This window comes from Mustela putorius, unplaced genomic scaffold, assembly GCF_011764305.1.
Source record: "Mustela putorius furo isolate JIRA1106 unplaced genomic scaffold, ASM1176430v1.1 tig00000095_pilon_pilon_pilon, whole genome shotgun sequence".
NCBI classification, from domain to species: Eukaryota; Metazoa; Chordata; class Mammalia; order Carnivora; family Mustelidae; genus Mustela; species Mustela putorius.
Genome location: NW_025421280.1, coordinates 25,834,251 through 25,842,716, shown reverse-complemented (window position 1 = coordinate 25,842,716; position 8,466 = coordinate 25,834,251). Strand labels below are relative to the sequence as shown.

The 8,466-nt window shown below is 51.2% G+C and overlaps 1 long non-coding RNA gene across 1 annotated transcript; it reads right to left on the bottom strand.

The window, feature by feature from the left end:
• Positions 1-3,376: 3,376 nt before the first annotated feature.
• On the bottom strand, positions 3,377-7,059 carry LOC101672263. The gene is made up of 3 exons (XR_200058.3): positions 6,694-7,059; positions 5,899-6,032; positions 3,377-5,271 (listed from the first exon to the last, which is right to left on the bottom strand). It is a non-coding gene; the product is annotated as an uncharacterized LOC101672263 (long non-coding RNA).
• Positions 7,060-8,466: the final 1,407 nt, after the last annotated feature.

Sequence of the window (8,466 nt, the reverse complement as noted above, 5' to 3'; positions counted from 1 at the left end):
CACCAGCCATTATAATTTGCTTACCAGGCATGAAGCAAAAGAAAATGGGAGAATGGGCAAGAAAGTTCCAGTCGGCTTCCTTTAAGGAGCCTCTCTTTTCTTTATATTTCATAGGCCAGAACTTTGTCAAATGCCTATATGCATGGAAGGTTTTGGTAGGTACCTTTGCTCCCCAAATAAAAATCAAACCTCTCTAAAGAAGAAGGGGCAGGGGTACCTGGGTGGCTCAGTGGATTAAAGCCTCTGCCTTCAGCTCAGGTCATGATCCCAGGGTCCTGGGATCGAGCCCCACATCAGGCTCTCTGCTCAGTGTGGAGCCTACTTCCCCCTCTCTCTGTCTCTGCTGCCTCTCTGCCTACTTGTGATCTCTGTCTGTCAAATAAATAAAATCTTAAAAAGAAGAAGAGGAAGAAGGGGCAAATGGTAGGTAACTAGCAGTTTGTAGTTGTAGCATGGAGCTACTACAGACCCAAAGCTTGACCGTGGGAGGGAACAAAGGCTTGGAAGCAGAATTAAGTCATATTGAAGAAGAAATGATGATTCATTCATCTAGTTCCCAAAAACTTGCTCCTGTGGGTCTTTAATGGGAGAAGCATGTTTTCAACTGAGCATCTGGGTCAGGCCCTATTTCTTGTTTCAGTAAATTCCTAGTTCCTAAGCACAGCGGTATCAGCCTTACTTTTGGGTCAGTCGTCTCCCAGGGCAGCCCTCTTCTTCAAGTGCCCAGATCTAGAAGGTTGTGACACCCCAGGTGCTTTCTGCCTGCCCTCATCTGGATGGTAGAATAAGTCATTGCTAGGCTGGAGGCAGAAGACAGAGGGCGTATCTTGGTGGACCCTGGCTGCATTCTGTGAAGCTTCCTTTTTCACTCCCTTGGAGAGTTAGTCACACACTGTATCAGTTATGGTCTTAGCAGGAAGCGAACTCGGTTCAAAGGGCTCTTAAGGACTATAGACAGCCCTCATTTTGCACGGTTCTGATATAGATGAATTTCAATTATTGTTAATTTCAGGGGTTTTAAATGATGCCAGACCCCAACAAGATGGTTACAATTTCAGTGACACTGGTATATTAACTGCAAGAAAGTGTGTACAGCCTCAGTTGCAAAGGTACAATTGAATGGCTAGCTCTTCTGTCCAGAAATCACTAGGTAAACAGCAGACACGCAATGTGATCGGTGGCCAGCCACGTGACCTCTTTCCAAGACGGTGGGTGACTGGCCTCTGCACACGGGTCACTCCATTCATGCACAGACAGCAAAGCCAGCAGTTGTGGTGCCTCCTGGTCTTCCACCGATGAACTCGGGGGACATTTTGCAAAGAAGGGTAACAAACAGGGAACTGGCCAATAACGATGAAAATGCGGCAAATCAATGAAACTTGAAATTCGATTATAGGTGGGGAGTTAGGAACAGGCAAGGCGCTGTTCCAACTCCTCCTGGCTAGACTTTTCCAAGAAATACTTTCTCAATGTCTGCAATGTTTCAAATTAGTGTATTTAGTATTGGTACTACTTTTCCTCTTATCAGCAGTAAGAGGGTTTTAATGTTTTCACAAACCTTTTGAAAGGCCAGTCGTAATTTTCCCCATGGATCGTTAAGGCTATTTTGCATAGTTGCGGCTTGCTTGGTCCTTTTTACAGTCCCCAAAACCATGGCGAGGAGCCCTATATTTAGAGAGATATGAGGGCGCCTGTGTGGCTCAGGTGGTTAAGCGTGTGCCTTGGGCTCAGGTTGTGATCCCGGTGGCCCTGGGATGGAGCACCCCTTTGGGCTCCTTGCTCCATGGGGAGCCAGCTTCTTTCTCTCCCTCTGCCTCTCTCCCTGCTTGGACTCTCTTGTTCTCTCTCAGATAAAATCTTTTAAACAAAAGATATGGGCGTTCTCAGCAAGTGAGCAAGGGATAGCGGGCATTCAGAAGCTCGCCACAGCAGGGAGCACTCTGTAGGGCAGGACTGTGGGTGGGGTGGGGAGCGCAAATGGTGCTAGGGGAGCCTCACAGCAGAAACACATGAGAGAGCTCTGTGCAGAGGGACACAGCCACAGACAGAAAATGCAGCCCAGCGCACAAAGGGGGACTGGGAGAAATACCCAAACACCTGCGTCTTTGCCCCCCTCCCCCAGCTTGGCAGGTGCTTCCTTCCCAGTGGGTGAAACCAGCTGAAAGGCAGCTAGACCCAGGTATGGGTCTGGGCCATGCAGTCTGGTCAGACTCCCTCTGCAACTGACAGGGCAGCCTGGATGGGGGCTGAAGTACACGAACACATGTTGACATTTTTATGTCCATGCCCTGCAGTCGGAGGGCAAAGTCACCTGGATCTCTGGGGCTAAGTGCTAGCACATTCCCTTAATAAAGACTAAGTGAACACACATGGGAATGTGGGGTTCCATTCTCCCAATGGCAAGGTTCCTAAGAACTGCTGACCCCGGAGTTTCCCTGGTGCTGCTTGTCCTATTGGCTGGGACAAAAAACACAAACACTTGGGGTCAACCGGAAGGAGAAAAAGCGATCTCCATGTTTTCCAGCTAGTGTTTACAGGAAAAATTTCTAGTGAGAGTCCCCCAGACTCAGTTGATTTTCAGCAAGATGGGCTGGGCAAGTTTCAAATTCCATTCTAAATGCAACTGACAGAATGTCAGGGTGGGCGTGGGTATGTCTCAGATGACAGCATATAAAACATATTGCTTGGGATCAAGGGCTCAGGCATTTTACTTTCTGCCATGAGTTTCCGTAACTTATATAAGGCGTCTCACATGCTTTAGTTACACCTTTGGAAATCTTTTAAGGGTCTGGGAACTTCATTAAACAAAACTTATTGAAATAGCAAGCGCTGGTTGGCCTTCTGCAGGTTGCTCTAGCTCTGTTGCCCAGTCTCCTGGTAGGTCTCTGGCTGTCTGCAGCTTTATTGACTGAGCCTGATTCAGGGGGCGGGGTGGTGGTGGGACACCTCCATCCAGGAGGTCCTGGACTCTGGGGTCTCCCCACGAAGCTCATGTTGCTGGCTTCCTTGCAAGAGGGTGAAGAGGACTGGCAGGGCAGTTTCTCAGTCTTAGCACTACTGACATCTGGGGCCGGATAACCCTTTGCTGTGGGGGCTGTTCTGTGCATTGCCGAACATCAGCATCCCTGACACCCACCCACTAGATGCCCGCAGGGCCGGTTCCAGCTGTGACAGCCCAGATGGCCACAGACATTGCTGTGTGTCCTTTGCGGGGGCAAAATCACCCTCTCCCCACCATGGAGAGGCGAGGAAGCAGTGAGTGAAGAGGGTCCCGGTGAAGCCCTCACAGAAAAGAACCATGCAAAAGATAGTTGAGCTGTATCCTATTTGTCTGATGCTCTGAATTCAGGGTCTTAAAAAGCGTATTTCCCAAGCCCATATTCAGCACACATGACTTCACGGTTTTGTTTTTTTTTTGTTTTTTTTTTACAGAGGGTTTTAAAGGAAACACTCTTCTGTGAGTTTATTTCTTCACCTTCACCAGTAGTGCACAGGTTGTGTCACATTTGCTTAGGTTTCCCCCCCCACCCCTTGCCCCCTTTTATCCTCACGGCATCTCCCTCAATAAAGCTGTTGCCTGTCTAATCCCATCTTGGCCCCTGCTTCTAGGAGGATTTAAACTGGGTTCCATTTTGACTTGGGGGTGCTGCCAATTGAAGCCTCGTGTGCCCCCCTCCCCAGGGTGTGGCTCCGATGGCGACAAGAGAGCAAGTGGCAAGAAGCAGAGCAGACTGACAGCCTCAACTGCCACCCCCCCGCCCTCCCAAGGGACAGGAGGCCAGGCACCCCCCTGGCCGCCTCTGGGCAATGACTGAGCACGGCAGGAGCACGGCAGGGGCACAGCAGGGGTACAGCAGGGGTCCTCGGTGCCACACGGTTCCCACCCAATGATGGGGACTCTTCTAATGGGGAAGTTCAGTCTCGGGAGACCCCAGCGGCCTGGCCAAGATTTTCTCAGAACTGCCCTGCAGCCTGTGGCCTGTGCTTCTTCCCCTCCGTCCTCCTCTGGGCTGGGCTGATAGGTCGGAAGGCTCCCCCTGCCTGTTCCTGCTCCCTCAAACCCTTGCTTCCTCACAGGTGTTTCCCCAAATAACCCTCTTGCATGTCTAATCCCATTTTGCTGTCTGTTCCTCAGAGGATCAGACAAGTAATGGATTCCCTTCACTACAAAAATTGATTTGTATAAACCCAGATCGTTTGTAGCAAAACTATATCCCAGGTAATCGAATAGTTACAATAAAGGTATTATAACTGGATGTACCAGAAAATTGGGTTGTATGATCACACTACCTCGGTTTCCTAAGGGAGTGGATTGTATTTCTAAGTGAGGATTATCTGTGCTAAGAATGACCACTTCTTATTGCCTTCCCCACCCCTTTACTGGGACCTTCTTTCAGTAATTCAGAAATCACCTGCTCAGCAATCATATCCTAATCCCTCCCACCCTGCTTCCTGCCCCACCCCTGCCAACATGGCTCTGGAATCCCATTCTATCCTGAGAGAGGAAGGGAACCCTGGATCTGTACAGGTGACAGAGATATGGATATTTTAAGCTAAGCTGCTATTCCCTCCCTAGTCTACCTCCCACAAATCTCTCTCCTTATTCTCAACCATCCGTTCTTCCTCTTCCAGTGGGATGATCGCTATCCCACCATGAAGATATGAGACTAGGAGAGAAGGTTGCAAGTTGAGGGTCAAGGCTTTGCCTTTGCAGTGAGAAAGAGAAAACAGTCCATGGCAGCAGGCTCAGACCAGCCAGGGGCTCACAGCTAGACTGTGAAGTTCTGCTGTGGAACAAAGCCAGTCTCACAGATCCCAAAGTCTGACAATACAGGACCATTCCGTGGTCATGTCTGAGGGCAGACAATATCATGGCCACTATGTAAACCATAAAAACCAACGTTCCCCACCCCAAGCTAACACAAGTGAAGGCTGTCTCTTTACCAACCACAGCTTAAGCTCCGCTGCTTTTGTTTCACGTTCTATATAAAAATTGAGATACCCGATCATAGAATTGATCCTGCTTCCTTGAAACTGCCCCCACCTCACACAAGTTCTACTTTAAGTTCTTTGTAACACCTTTGGACTGAGATGTCCCTGGACTCATAGAGACAGGTATGCAGTCTCCCTCATTGCAACAAATCAGTAAATCCAACTTTGTTCCTGGTGGTCTTTGCCTATGGACAGAGACAGGTGGTCCACATGTGGCCAGGTTCTGGCCTGTCCTGGGACTTCAGCTCCCGGGCCTGTTTCCAAGGTGCTGGATCCATCCTATGAGAGAGAGAGAGAAGAAACTGAAGTCAAGACAATGACCAAAAAAAAGTAAAAAAAAAGAAAAAAAAAGGTTTCATACACATAGCAGAGGTATAGATGAATTTCCTGACTCCAGTTCTCATTCTAACTAGTGGCTCTGTGGCATACAAAATGGGAGCTCCATGTGTCCCTCACAGACCTGCAAAGTAAGTCTTAAACAAGTCAAGGACGAGAACAAGCTGAGACCAATGGCCAACATACAAAAAGTGCTTGCTTGTGGATGGGAGAAACTGGCAGGGTGAGGGAAAGGTGGAAGGTACCGAGAACATGATGGAGAAAGTCGGATCATCTCAGGGAGAGAGAATAGTTAAGAACATCAGAGGGAAACAAAGCTGCACATGGAACCTTGGAGGCAGGCCAAGTTCATCCCCGCTGGGAATCCTCTGCCCTTGAAGTATCACTCAGCCAAGGGAAAATAGATGTGGGGAGGAAATGGTGTGGGGCTGGCAAGATTGGGCAGAGAAGCACCCAGGGAGGGGTCAGGGAGAAGAGGAGAGGGACATCTCTCCCTGGGAATGGAGTTCAAAATCCACCTCTGAATGCCAGCTGAAGCGGGGGCCCCAGATGGGCAAGCGTTCCCCTTACCTTTATGTGTCAGAAGGAAGCTAGACTCCAGAGCAGATGCCTGCGGCCCAGCCTCAACAGCAGCCTTTATCATATTCTCTCAAGATTCCACCTTCGGTTCTCCAAGCAGCCACCAATTTAGAAAATACACAGGCCTTTCAAGAGAAACAACAGATCAGTAATGAGGGTGGCCTTCCAGAGACTCAAGAGGCCAAAATCAACAGCCCAACTTCCAACGAGTGAGGGGGAAGCCTTTAGGAAAACACGCTTTTTTTTTTTTTTTTTAAGATTTTATTTATTTATTTGACAGAGAGAGAGAGAGATCACAAGTAGGCAGAGAGGCAGGCAGAGAGAGAGAGAGGAGGAAGCAGGCTCCTCGCCCAGCAGAGAGCCCGATGTGAGACTCGATCCCAGGACCCTGAGATCACAACCTGAGCTGAAGGCAGAGGCTTTAACCCACTGAGCCACCCAGGCGCCCCGGAAAACACGCTTTTAAGGAGGAAGGAGACGAAAGGGGCCATGAGCTCGAGGAACAGACAGGTGCCTGAAGGAATTCTGCACTTCCCACCTGGGCCCCGTGGGAGGAGCGGCAGGGGCCGCGGCAGCAGGGCCCGAAGCCTCGCCATCCTTGCACACTGCCATCCGTCCGAGCTGCGGACTTCAACTGTGGCAGGATGTCGGGTCCCAACGGGGGAGATGCATGCTCACCACCACCCCCCCCGCCCCGGTAAAGGCGGGCCCAAACCCTGGATGGGGTGTCTGCTAGAGCAAACCTCTTCTGTCCTCGGGGGGTGAATACGTTTACCAGAAACTCACCCGGCCAGCCCGTGGCAGTTTCATGGATAAACGAGCTCGTTCTCCATCCGCCCACGTCCTCGACTGGGGGTCCTGGCAGTTTCCTCCCTCGCACGCCGCTGTGGCCTCAGCCCTGCCTTCGACGGGCTTCTGCGCGCCGATCGGTGCCCTCTCCCTGGAAACCCACGTGCAAGGCCCCTTTGCGGGCCGGGCCGGGTCGGGCCGGAGCCCACCGCCTTCGCGGTGCTGTCCCACCCTCACCGGAGGGCCGTTCTCTGCAGTGTGCGGAGCGGGCCAGCGTGCGGAGGGAAGAGAACCGACTCGACTTCGCGAGACCAACGGCGCCAACCGCCTGCAGAGACCAGCCAACCGCCACCCGGCCCCGCCCCGCACGCCCCCGCCCCCGCATGGCTCCGCCCCCACACGCCCCCGCCCTCCGCCCCCGTCAGGCTCCGCCCCAACCCGGCTTCGCTTGGCCCCGCCCTGCCAGGCCCCGCCCCCGCCCCATCTCGCTCCTCTCCGCTCCCGCCCCTCCCCTCTCCAGCAGGTCCCTCCCTACACCACGCCCCTGCCTCGTCCGTTTCCCAATCCTCACAAGTCCAGCCCCACCCGCCCCCGCCACGCCCTCGCTCCGCCTTGGCCTCCCGCTCCCTCCCCTCCCTTAAGCATCGCCCACGGGGTCTCCTCCTCCAAACCTCAGGGTCTCTCTCACTTTCTGGGCCTCTGCGGCCCAGGCCCCAGGTGTCTTTTGCGCCAACTGTCCACATCCTGGTCCGTTTCAAACATAGTTTAAAATCACGACTTGGAAGTGGGCGGCAGGATGGAGAGCAGGGACAGCTGGTTTGGATACAGGTCTCAAGACCTGCCTTATTCTACCCTGGGAGGCGAGAAGGAAGAAAGGATCTGCGTTGTCTGGCCTCAGGGCTCTTGCCTCCCAGCCCCAGGATGAGAGCTTTACCTCAGGACGTAGGGAGATCTGGAAAGATGAGGATCTTTGCATGGGGATTTTTGTTGTTGGTGGTATTTTGGGGGCAGCTCTTGGAGATGTCTGGGAGGAAGATGTCCCCTGAACACCAGCAGTCCTATGTGTAGTGGTCCTCTTATGGCAAGAGCTCTTTCATTGGGATTTGCTGGAAGAATTTGACCAGCCAAGGGGATGAAGCTTGTGATTCCCTTCCACTTTCCGCACGTTATCGCTTGTGCAGCATCTCGGGGCATCTGTTCCGTAGAAGCTCATCCCTAGTGTAGCCATTATCTTCAAAACCTTCTTCCTGATTGTTTGGGTCCCTTAAAGAACCAGGGAAAGAGAACTTGAGAAATGTCAACTGAGAAACTTGAGAAGGGACTAAAACATTGTAGAAGTGTCCACACTCTCCAGAGTGCCACCCTCTCCAGCGAGCCTTGGGTATTTTTATTTTTTACTTTTTTCTGGATGGCCTGAATATGGGTTTCCTCTCCCCTTCAGGTGAGAACAATATTAGCTTGCTATTAAAGAAACAGTAGTTCTCTCTGCAAAGGTTTGGAATTAAGATTAAAGCTTGAGGTGAGCCTGTTTCTTACAGGTGCAGAATCTACCACCTTCTAGCTGCTCTGGTCGTCGTGAGGACCATGATAGAGTGCATGATTTCTTTTTATAGCATCCAAAATGCAAGTTATTAGTAAAAGGATATTGCTAGGAAATCATTGCAATATGCTTTAATTGGTTTTTAGATTAATGTAGCTTGTTTGCTAATGTAAGTAACTTGCAATGCATTTTCTGTTACCTTGGGAGGAATGCTAGAAAAAAAAGCTCCA